Genomic DNA, 17518 nt, shown 5'->3' with positions numbered 1-17518 from the left:
CCAGTTTCCCAGGGCCAGCGCCTGCGGGCAAGAGTAGAGCTCCTTCGGCCCAGCTTGAAGCCGAGGAGTGGGTAACCGGTGGGAACCCATCGCTACCAAAGAGACTTTCATAGGTGCAGGGAAGAGACCGTCACCGCTAACTGCAGGGAACATCAGCACCGTGAACCGTCCGAGGGACCCGTCCAACCAGCCGTTTGTTTACCGAGAACTGTGTCGTGTTTACTGGCTGAGTGAGTACCTCCGTGCCGTGCGGCACAGCGCTGTCCCTGCGCCCTGCACCTCCACAGGCCCCATCCCCGCCTGTCCACCATCCCAATCCCATCACCGGGCCCCGGGAGCACCACAACCCCTACCCACGGAGGGGCGCATCAACAACTGGCTGCTCCGTACCATCACTCCCGGGCTCCCCATACAAAGCAGTGGTGGTGTTAACAAATCACCACAACCGTGGGTGGCGTCACGGACAATAAACCATCCCAAAATACCAATTCCCCTTTTCACTCACGGGCGAAGAGCGCCGCTCGAGTCCCCGGGATCCGGCCCATCGCTCGAGCCACCGAGCAGCGGCAGCAGGCCGCAGTGCCAGCCGGACCCGAGCAGGAGGGAGAGCGCGGCGTCCCCGCCTCCGCCCGCGACAACTTGGCATCACGAACAGGATCTTACCGCTCTGCCATTGGGTAGAGATGTGCCTTGTGACTGCCGGAGGTATCCGGCTGAAAAATTTCAGAAGTCGCCATCTTTGGCGCGAAAAGTTCCCGCTCGAGCGTCTTCTCGAGTAGCAGAGGCGCGAAGGCCAAAACCCCGCCCCAATAGAGGAGGGGCCGGAAAGAGGCTAAGGGGGACGAAATGGCGACTGGACGCATGTAGCCGCGGCTATAAAAGCAGAGACGCCAGGACTCTGCAGGAATACTGGGTTCCTGGAAGGCACGATTGCCAAGATGTACAACCCAACTCCCAACGAGGAAGCCCCCGCGCCCGGCACGGCGACGTGGTTGAGGGACCGGACCGTCCCGCTGAGTAACCGTCTGCAGGCCCACATGCAACTCCTCCTGGAGGAGTGGGAAACCGACATGGCGGACGTGGTGGCTGCTATGCGGAGACGCGAGGTGGAAGAGGATTTGGAGGAGCGGGTAAGAGACCCACGCCCCTGTATTCCCGAGGGATCGGCCATTGAAGCTGAGGGGCCCGGCCTGCCTCCGCTCACCCTGCCTCTGGCCCCGCTACCCGCGTTAGCTGCTGCCTCCCCACCACTAGGCCCGCTACCTGCCCAACTGGTAGCGATACCCTGCCAATCCGCCCCGGCGGACCAACCGGATGCAGACACTCAGGACGTTCCCGAATCGTTCCCGGGGGAACCGCTGGAACCGCGGTCCTGTAATGAAAGTGTGCCCGAAGCCCCGGCAGTGATGGTGCCCGACCCCGAGCCCGGGACCGTGGCATGGATGAAAGCCCGGGTGATTCAATTCCACCAACGTCAGCAGGATCAGATCTTCAGAATGATGGAGCAGTGGACCAACGAGGTGGAGATGCTGATTGCAACTGCCCCGATGTACGGAGGGGGAACAGATGTAGCAGAACCGACTGGTGACCCACGTCCCTATGTCCTACCAGGACCGGCCGCTGCGGCTGAGGGGCCCGACCTAGTCTCGACCTATGCATCATCCTTGCCGTTACTTCTGGGGCGCCTCAGTGTAAACTCGCCTGACCTGCTGCCCCGTGATGCTGCAGAGGGATCTGATGTGCTGGATGCTGGAGGCCAGGAGGCTGCGGCAGCTGGCGGTAACCCGCCTGGCGCAGGAACAAGAGATGATGACTCCGACCCCAGCCCCGGGTCCGCTGCTGAGTTTGAAGAGGCAAGTGAGTGTTCCCGCTATGTGGGAGACCCCGTGGTTTTCCATATCCCGCGTACCGGTGGAAATGGGTACCGGGTGCCCCTGTCGCCGCAGGCATGTCAGTGCATGTTTGATATGCTGGTGGCAGAGGATGGGTCCGCCTCAGCAGAAGAGTATGAGTAATGGCAGCGGAGCACCGTTGCACCGTCCCCGTAGGGACCACCAGAGTGTTTGTTTGAAAAGAATGATAAGTAAATGGAACCGAAGCTTCACCTGATTTACCGTGATTTGAAACCGGCCGTTGCCGGCAACGTTGTCCCCGTGGGGACCGTTTAAAAAGTTTGCATGAGGAACTGCTCATGGACAAGCCCGTGAACTTGCAGGGCAACCACAAACGTTAGTAGCTTGTAAATAAGTTGAGTTACCGGTACCGTTTCCGCAGTTACCGCCTCCGGAGAGGCAGGTTGGAGGGAGGGCCCACAGCAGAGCAGGCTGTGGCCCAGCCACCACAGGAACCGGTGGCTACCCTCTGGAGGGGAAGGACAGATCCCGCTCGGGTAACTGGTTCAGGACTGGGGTCAAGGGGTGCTGCCTGGGTTTTAGGGGCAGCATCAGGGCCAGGTTACTTGGGTGGGAGAGAGCGGAAACCGTAACCGTACACCGTTTGCAACGTTTAAGTGATGAACCTCCCGCTGTGGGATGATGCCATAAATTGTATATATGTTACCGTTTTTTATCTTTCGCAGAAAAACAAAAGGAAAATAAAACCGGTGTTGGACGGGCAGCCCGAGGACGGTCTGCGTTTTGCTAAGGGGGAATGTGACGCCCTGGGCAAGCCAGGGGTCACAGGTCACAACACCACATGCACCCCACATTCCCTGCAGGTACATTCAAGCTAACCTAAAATCCTTGTTGCCTTCCTCCAGGGGCTGATGTCCACACCCGGGGGTGGGCCAGGTGGTTGGCTCCGCCCACCGAGGAGTTCACAGCCCTGGAGGCGGGAAGAACCAGGCAGTTGAGTGGAGGAGTTGAGCTCAGGCAGAGCTAGAGATGAGTTTAGGAGGAGGAAGTAGAAGGAGGTGAAGTGGAGAGTTAGAGTGACAGAAAAGTGACAGTTGTAAAGCCTGAAGTTGGTCCGGGTGTGTGCCCCGGACTGTGACAGCAAGGTCAGCAGACGGCGGTGATAGTCTGCAGTGGGACTGTTCGGAGGTTGCTGGAAGGGCCGCGGACGGGTGGTGACCCGGCGATACTGGAGCAGTATACGAAGAACAGTCAGCACCAGGGCAGGGGCCTTTCGGATCCCGGCAAGGCTAGGAGTCACCATAATTTGCCAAATCCGTCAGTGAAGGGGACGCTACCAAAGAGACTTTCATAGGTGCAGGGAAGAGACCGTCACCGCTAACTGCAGGGAACATCAGCACCGTGAACCGTCCGTTTACCGAGAACTGTGTCGTGTTTACTGGCTGAGTGAGTACCTCCGTGCCGTGCGGCACAGCGCTGTCCCTGCGCCCTGCACCTCCACAGGCCCCATCCCCGCCTGTCCACCATCCCAATCCCATCACCGGGCCCCGGGAGCACCACAACCCCTACCCACGGAGGGGCGCAGCAGCGGTGGTGTTAACAAATCACCACAACTGTGGGTGGCGTCACGGACAATAAACCATCCGAGCAGCGGCAGCAGGCCACAGTGCCAGCTGGACCCGAGCAGAAGGGAGAGTGCGGCGTCCCTTCCTCCGCCCGCGACATGTCAACGATGAATGAGAAGGTGAGTATTTCTGCTCGTTTATAGCTGTCACACGCTACGATATCACTAACTATGCCGGATGTGCGTCACTTACGACGTGACCCCGCTGACATCTCGTTAGATATATCGTAGCGTGTAAAGCCCGCTTTAAGGAAATGAACGACGTTTCAACGAGCAACGATTTTTCACGTTTTTGCGCTCGTTGATTGTCGCTCATTGGTGTCACACGCTGCGATGTCGCTAACGGCGCCGGATGTGCGTCACTAACGACGTGACCCCGACGATATATCGTTAGCGATGTCGCAGCATGTAAAGCACCCTTTAGACTGGCGCCAGACTATTGGACTTGGAATAACAGATGCTAGATTAAAGAAATTTTTTATTAAAGGAAAAAATATATATTTGAAGGAAATGGAAGCTATATATTGCATGTGGACTGTGCTGGATGTATCCGCCTCACCCACCCACGTTACTGACTAGTGATGTGTGATTCCAAGGAGAAAAAAAATCTACTTACTAAAGCCACAAAAGCCACAAAATGTGCGTAGTCACAGCAGAGATGTGTGGAAACTTAATAACCTCTTTGCACAATATTTGGCTTCCTGTAAAAAAAAAGATTTCACACATTGCAGGTTCAGAATAACAGAAGCTCAGAATAACGGACTGAGGTGGATAGAGAAATAGCAGATTGTAGACCCCGAGCCATGGCAGCGATGATAATGGCAGCTACCTGTGACGGCGGCCATATCACCCAGCAATGACACTTGGGCCCATTCCCAGACACATTTTTGGTGACAATGAATTTTCTCTGAAGAGGAGACTTCTGCAACTTTTATCTCCATTATCCACCCAATAATGAAACCAATAAGTAACTTCATCCCTGTCTGGCTCACTGCACACACTGACCACAAGAGCAATCACGCTCACTGCACACACTGACCGCAAAAGCATTCACGCTCGCTGCACACACTCACTGCAAGAGCAGTCACACTCTCTGCACACACTGACCGCAAGAGCAGTCACGCTCGCTGCACACACTAGGACCCGCAACACACATCCGTGTAATTTGTACGTGTGCGGTACGTATTTGCACGTACCGGAGACACGTACACACGGAGACTCATGTTATTGAATGGTAGATGGCACACACACGTAAAATCACACGGAACGTGTGTCCGTGTGCTAAGTACGTGTGTGCGCTTTTCTACACGGACGACATGTCCGTTTTTGGCCGGCAGCACGCAGGCACGGACCCGCTTTAGTCTATGGGTCCGTGTCTACACGTACCGCACACGGAGTATGTCCGTGTTCAGCACGTTTCAAGCGTGTGCGTTTTTACACTAGCGATCTTATTTTTTGTTTTTTTTTAAATTAAAGTCAGTATACTTACCTTTTTTCCTGCTGTTATCAGTCATACTTACATTGACGCTCGGTTTTTTTCTTCCCCCGGCTCATACCACTCCCCGATCACCAGCGCGGCGAGGAACAGCTGTGCAGAGAATACGCGGCAACAATTAATTTGCATATGCTGGCCGCTCATTAATCAATCTTGTATTCCCTCCCCACCCACAGACGCCTGTGATTAGTTGCAGTCAGACACGCCCCCCACGCTGAGTGACAGCTGTCTCACTGCACCCAATCACAGCAGCCGGTGGGTGTGTCTATACTGTGCAGTAAAATAAATAAATAAATAATTAAAAAAAACGGCGTGTGGTCCCCCCAATTTTAATACCAGCCAGATAAAGCCATACGGCTGAAGGCTGGTATTCTCAGGATGGGGAGCCCCACGTTATGGGGAGCCCCCAGCATAACAATATCAGTCAGCAGCCGCCCAGAATTGCCGCATACATTATATGCGACCGTTCTGGGACTGTACCCGGCTCTTCCCGATTTGCCCTGGTGCGTTGGCAAATCGGGGTAATAAGTAGTTTTTGGCAGCCCATAGCTGCCAATAAGTCCTAGATTAATCATGTCAGGCGTCTCCCCGAGATACCTTCCATGATTAATCTGTAAATTACAGTAAATAAACACACACACCCGAACAATCCTTTATTAGAAAAAAACGCACAAACATATACCCTGGTTCACCACTTTAATAAGCCCGAAAAAGCCCTCCATGTCCGGCGTACTCCAGGATGGTCCAGCGTCACTTCCAGCTGTGCTGCATGAAGGTGACCGGAGCTGCAGAAGACACCGCCGCTCCTGTCAGCTCCACGCAGCTAATGAAGGGAATAGCGCGATCAGCTGTATTCAGCGTTGGCCGCGAGTAACCTCAGTGACAGCTCAGCTGATCGCGCTATTCCCTTCATTCATCTTCAGAGAGAGTGTGAGTTTTGAGTTGGAGAGAGGAGAAGTGAGGAGCTGAGGTGGCAGAGTGGTCAGGGGTCGGAGCCCTTGGACCACGGGAGAACCGACTAGGTGGCAGACGGCAGTGTGGAGCCACAGGCGACGGAGATCCGGTCGCGGGAGACTTGAAGTGGACCGGGGCAGGGTTGTAGCCCGCCGGTACCGACAGCGGGAATCTGGTTCGGAGGCCGTGCACAGACAGGGTACCTGGACCCTAGGACGAGGAAGGTTGCAAGCCCCTTGTTAATTCACCAGTGAGGAGCAAGGTTCCAGGCCTTGTTCTAGAGAAGCCCAGAGAACGAAACGGAAGCCCAACGTGGGGTATAGGGTGTCCGCCAGAACCCACTGAAATCCCAAGGGTCAGATTTTGAAGGCAACGGCTCCCTCTGTATACAAAGCCACACGGGAGTGGATTTCTCCCGTTCCAAGCGGGTTAAATCAACACACAGCAAGACATAAGTGCAGGAGGAAGGGTCCCTACCTTGCTAACCCGTGTGCGGGACCAGCACACCTCTCCAACGGCAACCGGCATCCGGCCTTGGTTTACAGTACAGACTCTGTGTGGATTATTCTTAAATGTGAGTACACCAGTGTCATCCGGTCCAACCTGCCGATGGCGCCCCAGCACTGCTCCCCACCAACACCTGGGCCCCGGAACTACACCTCCCCTACCCGTGGAGGGGATAACATCTTGCTGCTCAACACCATCGGTCCCGGGCACTTGCACAAGAGGCAGCGGCGGTGCTACCATCCCATCACCGCAACCCACGGGTGGCGTCACAGACAAAAACTATCTCCCCTGTAAATACCCCCTTTTCACTGTTGCGAGGACGGGCGGTTGCATGAGCCCCGGGTCCGGTCACCACTCGAGCCCCAGACACGATCCCGGATCCGAGCGCTCCAAGCAGCCCCTCTGCTGTGTACCGACACCCGTCCGCGACATACACACTGAACGCAAGAGCAGTCACGCTCGCTGCACACACTGACCGCAAGAGGCATCACGCTCACTGCACACACTGACCGTATGAGCAGTCCCGCTCGCTGTACACACTGACCACAAGAGTAGTCACACTCGCTACACACACTGACTGCAAGAGCCGTCACGCTCACTGCACACAATGACCGCAAGAGGCATCACGCTTGCTGCACACACTGACAGCAAGAGCAGTCACGCTCGCCACACACACTGACCGAAAGAGCCGTCACGGTTGCTGACACTATGGATTATGGCAAAGAGGCACAAGTGCAAAACAAAAGCTCAAAATTGCATAAAAAATTCAAAATGACAATAAAAATAAGCAAAACCATATAAAATCTATCCAGAAATAGTGGAAATGACATGCAAATCAGGAATATTACAGCAGAACTCCCTACTTACACAGGTCGAGGATACTGCAGATGCTAAAAGGATATGGAAATCTTTGGAAACATCATTTTTGGCTAAAAATAATTTTTGTATTTGGGTTTTATTATTTCTTGGTATCTGGGGCTGTGTCACAGCTTATTTTTTTGCGCCCTCAGATGATGTTTTTACTGATTCCATTTTTGGATAGATGCAATGTATTGCTCGCCTCTTATTGCATTTTATTGCAATGTTACAGTGGCCAAAAAAATGTCATTCTGGCTTTTACTTTTTTTTTGTAACGCTGTTTACCGCTTGGATTAATTTATTTTCTATTTTAATAGACCAAGGCAGCAATACAAAATATGTGTATTTTTTATTGTGTTATTTTTAATGGGACAAAAGCAGAGTGATTTGAATTTTTGTGTTTTTTTTTAGTTGTATCATATTTTTTAAAAAACTTTTTTTTTTCCTTTTTATTGTATTTACTAGTCCCCTTAAAACTGCGATGGTCTGATCGCTTCCGCTATATAGAGCTTTGCATCAGTATCAACATCAGCGTCAGCATCAGTGTCATAGGTTGTGAAGAGGTTAAAATATAAAACCATGGTTGGAATTTTGCCTTGAGGTATCCTCATATTGTTGTAACTGTGATACTAAGGCTAGTTTCACACTTGCGTTGAACGGTATCCGTTGCATTGCGTTGTGTAACGGATGCAACGGATGTGTTGCATATAGTGGCACAACGGATGCAACGGATGCTGCAAAACAACGGAATCCGTTTTGATTTTTTTTTTTTTTTACAGTTTTACCAGCGGCAGATTATTGTGAACGATCAGCTGATCGCTCCCTGCAGCCGGCCGCCGGGTGATCAGCTGATCGCTCCCTGCAGCCGACCGCCGGGTGATGAGCTGAGCGCTGTCACTTGCTGGCCGCCGGGTGATAAGCTGACCGCTCCCTGCAGCCGGCCGCCGGGTGATCAGCTGATCGCTCCCAGTAGCCGGCCGCCGGGTGATCAGCTGATCGCTCCCTGCAGCCGACCGCCGGGTGATCAGCTGAGCGCTCCCTGCAGCCGGCCGTTGGGTGATCAGCTGATCGCTCCCAGTAGCCGGCCGCCAGGTGATCAGCTGATCGCTCCCTGCAGCCGACCGCCGGGTGATCAGCTGAGCGCTGTCACTTGCCGACGGCCGGGCGCTCAGCTGAACGTTGGGCCACCGCGAGCCAAAATAAAGTTTGTGATTTAAAAAAAAAAAATGAGCATGCGCAGTGAAATCCAGAGGATTCCGCTGCTCAAAACAACGTTACATGCTGCGTTCCTCCCGCTGGGCGGAAGCAACGGAGCGTCGCCCGGCGGAAGCAACGCAGGACCTTTTGGTACAATCCGTCAACCATACAAGTCTATGGGAAACAGCGGAATCCGTTAACGGATTCCGCTGTTTTCCAAAAGGGCGGATTATAACGGAAGGAAAACAACGCAAGTGTGAAAGTACCCTGAGTTGTTTGAATCTATATAGTTTCTACCATATTGATAGTAGGGGAAACAATGGAAGCCAACATTTCTAAGTTTTTGGTGATGTCCCTTCATTACCATTACAGTGGTGTAACTCAAAGTTCTTGGTCCCCAACTAGCCTGTGTCTTGAATAGCCACAAGGGCTAAAGAAACTTTTTAACTTTTTGCCTCCCAATCTCCCCCGACTCTGTGGCCCATGTGGCACTACACCTCCTGTACGCTCTATAGTTATGTTTCTGCCTCGGGGGCTATAATGTTCTGTAGAATCAATAGTTACTTCTCCTCTTTCCCTAAGACCATTGAACGTGGCTGAAAATATTGGTCCATATGGAGCCAACTAAACTCTGCTTACATAACCTCACATCTGTGTATTTATATCTTTCTTCTTCCAACCGGTCCACTGTGTTCTGCCAAAAACTCCGAAACTGTCAATAACGCTGAGGTGTGAAAAGCCTTTCATCTGAGCGAGAGGCTACTGGGCGTCAGAGGATGTTTCACCTGATTTGCCTACAAATCTATACACAGGGTTTTGGATCTTTCCTTCACTAGTTTGTGAGATTATTATTATTATTCATTAGTCGATTTGCCCTTTGTATTCTACTGGACAATAAATCAACAAATCAGTTTTCTGTAATCTGTAAACCATGGTCAATTTTAAAGGGAAGCTGTCACCAGGATTTATCCTTAAGAGCTGCGGCCACCACCAGTGAGCCTTTATATACAGCATTCTAGAATACTGTATATAAGAGCCCAGGCCGCACTGTATAATGTGCAAAACACTAAATTATACTCAACCAGGGGGTGGTCCGGTCAGATGGACGTCGTTGGTTTCGGGTTCGACACCCCCTCTCTTCCTTCCATCACCGTCCTCCTTCCCAGTTCCATCTGGATGACGTTTCATACGTCATCCACACAGAGGTCTCCATTGTGTTCCTGCGCATGCGCACTTTAATCTGTCCTGCTGAGGGCAGAGTGAAGTACTGTAATGTGCAAGTGCGAGGAAAGGTTAAAGACCGCCCTCCTGTGCATGCACAGTACAATACTTTGATCTGTCGGGTAGATCACAGTGTGCATGCGCAGGAGCGCAATGAAGGCCTCTGTGTGGATGTCGTAAGACACGTCATCCACACGGAGCTGGGAAGGAGGACAGCAATGGAAGGAAGAGAGGAGGTGCCGGACCGAGAGCAGCGACACCCTTTGGATCCCACCGCCCCCTAGGTGAGTATCATAAAGGTGTTTTTTATGTTCTACACAGCGGCCTCTGCTCTTATATACAGTACTCTAGAATGCCGTATATAAAAGCTCACCAGTGGTGGCCGCAGCTCATAAGGTGGTGACAGGTTCCCTTTAATTTTGTGCTTCCCCATCTTCCAAGATCCATAACTTTTTTTTAAACTGTTTCGTTAACAATGATTTACTGTACTATATAATGTACTGAAAAAAAAAAAGAAAAAAATGGTAAAAAAAAGAAAAAAACAAACAATCCCAAATTTAGATTTTGCTGGATGATTTTGGGTTTCATGGCATTCACTGTGAAGCAAATATGATTCTATGGGGACTTTATACTGCAAATTATTATGATTATGGTGATACAAAATTATACAGATTCTTACTCATAGGCCTTTTTAAAAATAAAAAACAAAACTATAATAAAACTTTTTATAAAAAACTTAACTTTTTTAAGCTTGGTTTCTGCAGTTACCTTTAGAGACCCAAGCTTTATTTTTTCTGTCATTTCAGCTGTTGTTTGATGAGTACATATTTATTGGTACCATTTTAAACTATATAGGCCATTTTGGGACCTTGATCCTGTGGTTACTTGACAGCTTCTTGTTTAATACACTGCCATACTTCTCTGTATTGGGAAATTAAATATTTCTTAGGATTCTCTGCTAGTGGATTATAAACCTTCAGTAAGCTCTTGCTGACTTGACAATCTATTTTTTGGGCAGGGGGATGGCAAAAAACCTCTCCTGCCTGTATCCACTTAGATGCTGTGGCTGTTATTCACCATGCCATCTGAGGGGTTCAACTGTGGCGAGTGGACCACTGTGGACCCTTGCAGGTTGAAATGGGTGTTGTGTTTAAAGGGAACCTGTCAGCAGAAATTTCGCCCAAAAGCTAAAAGCTTCCCCCTCTGCAGCTCCTGGGCTGCATTCTAGAAAGGTCCCTGTTATTATTGTGCCCCATGTGAGACCAAAATAAAGAGTTTATAAAGTGCTACCTTTTTGTATTCAGATAGTGTAAATGTGACACGGGGGCGGGCTCTCTGGCGTCCGTTATTCTGCCCCCTGGTCCTGTATGCCGCCCCCATCGCTCCTTTCCATCGCTGATTCACCGCCCACTGCTCCAGCCATCCCCGCGCATGCCCAGTGCCAGTCTCACGGGACTGAGCAGTGTGACCGATGGTGACGTGTGCGCAGGCAAGTGATTATGAGCGGGGCTGTGATTGTTATCAGCAAGTACCCACCCATAATCTCGTGAGCGCGCAAACCTCACCAGCGGTCACACTGTGCTCAGGGTAGTGCTAGACTGTATGGGCTGCTTCCAGAGATGACGTCCCTTTTGTCACGTGATAGGGGCGTGTTCAAAATACTATCACGTGACAAAAGGGACGTCATCCCTGGAAGCAGCCCATACAGTCTAGCACTACCCTGAGCACAGTGTGACTGAGACTGGCACTGGGCATGCGTGAGGATGGCTGGAGCAGTGGGCGGTGAATCAGCGATGGAAAGGAGCGATGGGGGCGGCATACAGGACCAGGAGGCAGAATAACGGACGCCAGAAAGCCCGCCCCCGTGTCACATTTACACTATCTGAATACAAAAAGGTAGCACTTTATAAACTCTTTATTTTGGTCTCACATGGGGCACAATAATAACAGGGACCTTTCTAGAATGCAGCCCAGGAGCTGCAGAGGGGGAATCTTTTAGCTTTTGGGCGAAATTTCTGCTGACAGGTTCCCTTTAACTACGTAGATGCTGTGGTTGTATTTGACAGTGGGATTTGAGGGGAAACACTAGATTGAGTGGATGGCGCTCAGAAAACTGCAGATTGAAGCAGGCACCACCACTCGCTGTGTTTGTAACCACTATGATGCTGTGGTGGCACTTGACCACGTTATTGGGGCTCAGATCACCATAGGTCAGGGTAGGTGCTAACACTCGCCTTGTCTGTAACCACTTAGACACTACGATTGCACTTGACCGCGGTATTTGAGGGGTTATACTGTATTGAGTGGATGGGGCGCAGGTTGTTACAGGTAAGTGTAGGTGACGGCACTCGCTTTGTCTGTAATCATGTAAACGTTGTGGTTGCACTTGACCACAGTATTTGAGGGGTTTCACTGTATTTCGTGGATGTGGCTGAGATCACTACAGGTCAGGGTAGGTGCCGGCACTTGCGTTGTCTGTAACTACGTAGACGCTGTGGTTGCCTTTGACCGCTGCATCTGAGAGGTTACACTTTATTGAATGGATAAGGTTCTGACCATGGAAGGTTGAGACAGGTGCCGACACTCACCTTGTCTGTTACCACTTGGACGCTGTGGATGCACTTGTCCGCGGTATTTGAGGAGCTACACTGTGTTGAGTGCACTGGGCTCAGATCGCTATAGATATGAGTAGGTGCCACTACTCACCTTGTCTGTAGCCACTTAGACTCTATGGGTGCATGTTACCACTGCATCTGAGGGGTTACACTTTATTGAGTGGATAATGCTAAGACCACGGCAAGCTGAGACAGGTGCCAGCAGTTGCCTTGTCTGTAACCACTTAGATGCTTTAGTTGCTCTTGACCACAGTATTTGAGGAGTTATTGAGTGGACTGTGGTCAGATCGCTACAGATAAGGGTGGGTGCAACCACGCGCCTTGTCTGTAACCACTTAAACTCTGTGGTTGCACTTGACCACAGTACTTGAGGGCTTATACTGCATTGAGTGGATGTGGCTCAGATCACTCAGAGTAGGTGTCAGCACTGGCCTTGTCCGTAACCACTTAGATGCTGTGGTTGCACTTGACCGTGGTATCTTAGGGGTTACACTTTATTGAGTAGATAAGGCTCTGACCACAGCAGGTAGAGACAGGTGCCAGCACTCACCTTGTCTGTAACCACATATACGCTATGGTTGTGCTTGGCCGTAGTATCTTAGAGGTTACACTATATCGCAGCGCCACCAACAGTGCGTGTTTTCAGGATTTCCTTAGTAATGTACAGGTGCTAATTTAATCCCTGGTACAGGTGATGAGTCCAACACCTGTGTAATACTAAGGTAATCCCGAAAACATGATCTGTTGGTGGCTCTTGAGGACTGGAGTTTGGGAATATTGCGATATCGGGTGGAGTTGGCTCTGACCCCTGCAGGTTTAGGTAATTTCTGACATCCGCCAAGTATGGAGTTTTCTCAACTTTCAAATCTTTTCATTTTCCTTAGAAATTAATAATATATTAAATAAATTTAAATTAATATTACAGTATATAAAAGATAATTATGATTAATAAGGAGCAATGTCGTCTGTTTTTAATAATCCGACCTTCCAGATGACTAAATTGTCCATGATTGTGCTCTTTTTCGGTCACGGGATGCAATGTTAGACACAATCCACTATAGTTCAGGCCCAAGCCCCATTAAAATCTGCAATGAATCATTACAGATGTTGTAGATCTCATCCCGGGAGACCACTCATTGAGCTTGAATGAAGTATTGCATTCCAGGATTTAAGGGCAAAATGACCAAACACAGTGACCTGTCTCGAGCTCTCACTGTCTTCGTGCCGTCAGGCCAACGACGCTGACCCTTCTCTCCATTTATCATGACATCAGCCATGAGACGAGAGATAATTTAGTCCACAAAGGCCAATTCATTACGGAATTATGAAGCGATAGGAGCGAAAAGAACTTCTATTTCCTCTCTCCGAGCTCTTTCGTTCACAGGGAGGGGTTGAGTAAATGGATTTGCTAATAATGTTTACCTACGGAAATGTAATTTCATATAATTTTCTGGTGGTTCGATGGGCACATGTGGAGCGAAGGCTGAGAAAACAGCTTTGTTAGAGAATTTGTAGAGTGTTGAGAAATGAGATGGGTTATTAAGAAGCACCTAATCCTAAAGAAATCACAACGTTTGACTTTTTGGCTTTAGTTTTGGAGCAGATACATATTACACTTTGGGGTTTGCTCTTCTTGTAAAAAATGAATCGAGAAAAATTTTCCACTCCATTTAATAAAGTGTATTTTGGAAAACTGTTACAGCTCAGATTATGGTTTTTCCTTCTTGTGATCGTGTATGAGGGTGTGACCATGACGGCTGGGGTGAGAATTACCTGTTGGGTGGATTAAAGGTAGAGACAAGTCAAATGCTTCGAGGCGACTTGAATTTGACTTAAATTCCACAAAACAATTTAGATTGGTGTGAAGTCGAAAGGTTTGTAAAAAATAATACTCATTTCTCCCTGGCCATCATCTTGTTTGTGCAGCCCCGATCTGGAGACCATCAGTCTTTTTCAGGATACGGATCATCGCAGTCTGGAGACATATCGTGAGGCTTAGACTGACAGACTCACTCAACGTTATGAAGAGCCCCAGGGGGCGTTGTGGAGTCTTGTGGGAACCAGAAGTGCTGAAGATCCATCAGAGCCCCATTGCATGAAGAAGACAATCAACATATTAATGAAGGACAGACCTGTCACAATGTTACTTTGGGATAGTCAGGGACAGGGGTCCCTTACTTTAGGGGACCCTAGGCTTTCTCTTATCTCCAGATTACTCCTAATAGTGGAGATGCCAGAGTCCCATGCTTTTCTATACGCCTGACAAATATTACTCTAATAGCCCCTCCACCCAGGAAGGGGCGGAGCAGGAGTTAAATGATAAACAGATAAGGACAGACAAGGGAAAACCAAAACTCTGAAACACTGCACACACATAGGATTGGACAATAAGAGATTCAGAAGGAAAATAAGAGCAGGAAGGAAGCAACAACAGACAACTGAGGTAAACTGTACAACCGCACAAAGCTACTAAAAATACTAGCACCAGATAGTCTGGGACACCTCCCCACGCCAGACCAACTAAGATAAACTATAGCTGGCATAGGTGGAAGGATCCAGCCAGCATATATTGGAGGGGAGCAGATGGGATTGGCTCTCCCACAACATGTGATCAAGGATGACTCACAGGAGACCACCAGAGATTAAGGGGTACTTTACACGCTGTGACATCGCTGCCCATATATCGTCGGGGTCACGTCGTTAGTGACGCACATCCGGCGCCGGTAGCGACATCGCAGCGTGTAACACAAATGAGTGACGATCAATGAGCTCAAAAACGTACAAAATCGTTGCTCGTTGACACGTCGTTCATTTCCATAATATCGGTGCTGCTGCAGGTACAATGTTGTTTGTCGTTCCTGCTGCAGCACACATTGCTATGTGTGATGCCTCTGGAACGACAAACATCTCCTTAACTGCATCCACCGGAAAAGGAGGAAGGAAGGAGGTGGGCGGGCTGTTCCGGCCGCTCATCTCCTCCCCTCCCTTTCTATTGGGCGGCGGTTCAGTGATGCTGCTGTGACGTCGCTGTGACGCTGAATGAACCGCCCCCTTAGAAAGGAGGCAGTTCGCCGGTCACAGCGACGTCGCAGAGCAGGTATGTGCGATGAGCGATCATCACATATTGGCCGTGCGACGGAGGCGGGTGCAATCGCGTTCGACATCGCTAGCAAATGCTAGCGATGTCGCAGCGTGTAAAGCACCCCTTACTCTTGCTAGCCTGCCTATGAACGACCAATCTGTTGGTTGACACCTGAGTCTGCCTGCGCTGATTACAGACCTCTAAGAAGTTATCAGGTGGAGTGTCAGAATCAGTCGTCTGAACAGAATATGCCACATCCATGACAGTCATTGAAGTTTGTGAAAATCTCCATGTGACAAGACCGGAATGAACAGTAGGGAAGCTGTGTGGACAAAGTGAGTGCTGACAAGAGGTGAGGATCATTTTTTTACATTTTTTTACCCTCTACAATTAATATGCTCAGGGGTCTGGAGAGTGAACGGTATCAGATAAATTCTATTCAAATACATTTTCCTGGCCAAATTTGAGTGAACTGCTAAAACTGAATTTTGGCTAATTCACTCACCACTAATTGAAGGATATGTACATGGGCAATTTGTTTTCACGTATAAACACAAATATTTTGTGGGGAGTGTATTACCGGTTATACCTCAAGGCTTTGGGCTAAAAATTATTTTTGTAATTGGGTTTTATTCAAAATATTGCCTTATAATTCCTCTGGGTGTTACGAATGAAGCCTAAAACTCTCATGGGGATTGACAAACCAGGGGAGATGTAAAACTAGAAATCCACGGGTCCTAAAACAGGTTAGTACTTGCCCTAGACCTGACCCTGATTTGTCCTTGCTTGACAGCTGAGGTTGGCACCCTAAACTCATGTAATGGCACCCCCACTCGTCGACAGCTCACCGTGAGTGTCTTTAACTGCACCCTGAGCTAAAAACCAAGTCTAACACAAAAACAATAATAAACATAAATGACATGCACACAAGCAGAGGGTGAGACACAGGGCTAGAAACGTGCAACCACGGTTGTAAAGTAATGATGGAATAAAAGAAACAAAAAAGGATAACAGAAAATGCGGAAACCCTCCCAATCCTAAATGGGAGGAAACATGGAAAGCATTTATACAAACAAACTGCAGGGAATAGCAATAGTGTGGCGCACCTGAGGCTTCAGGCACCACAGGGTGTTACACCTTCTTTTAGGGGTAATATCTATCCCGGTTCAGGAGGGGGTTAACTGCCGCTGCCTTCACAAAACCACACACAAACAACAATAAAGGTACTTCCTCACAGGGGAGTGGACTAGGGCAGACAGCGTGGTGAGCTATCACGAAGCATGGGACTTCCCTAGTCGCTAGGACAACCACCAGGGACGGCACCACTTGGGGGTAGAAGTAGGTGCAACCATCTCACCACAGCAGACCTTCCCAGGCACAGCTTGGGATAACATCTCACACGGACAGCAGGAGTAGAGTGTTGCTCTTCCTTCGTGGGACCCGAGGCTTGGAGCTGGAGGCTTGGCCCGGGTTCCAAATAGCAAACAGAGGACACTTCACTAGAAAGACTTTCACGGGCACTGGCGGTGACCGACGACTATCCGGGTTCGGCTGGAGCCCATCATTGTAGGGAACGGTACTGAACTACCTGTATGTAAAAAGACCTGGAACCGCAGCCCCTGTCTCTCCCTCTTCTTTACCGGCGCCGTCACCCAGCGCTGCAGTGCCATCGGGGACTACCACCACACCCGTCCTCTATCATCCTCCCCGGGGTAATTCCACTCTGCCTGTGGGGAGCGATACCATCCTGACTGCAACCTTCACCATCAGCCCCGGAGAGTAGCAACCGCAGTGGCAGCCCATCCCTGGCCGCATACCACAGGTGGCATCACAATCTCTAAAATAAACTTTCCTAAACTGTCCCTACCACCCCCGTCCTCCGTCCTTCATCCTGTCCACTGCCATCCTTCCCTTCCTGTACATCTCGGGGTCACAAAACCAGGTCAGGCCAGCCCGTGACGATGCAGAGAATCTGCACCCCCAGCCCGACGACGTGTCAGGTGAAAACCCCCTCGATCCCGGGGTGTTACAATAGCAATGTCTCAATAAGAAAACCTTAACCAAGGAGCTGGGATTCCAGACAACCATCCTTCCAGAAATATAGCCAGCACT

The sequence above is a fragment of the Anomaloglossus baeobatrachus genome, chromosome 3 (genome assembly GCF_048569485.1).
Source record: "Anomaloglossus baeobatrachus isolate aAnoBae1 chromosome 3, aAnoBae1.hap1, whole genome shotgun sequence".
Taxonomy (NCBI): domain Eukaryota; kingdom Metazoa; phylum Chordata; class Amphibia; order Anura; family Aromobatidae; genus Anomaloglossus; species Anomaloglossus baeobatrachus.
The sequence above is the reverse complement of the archived record's forward strand: the minus strand, read 5'-3'. Positions refer to the sequence as shown.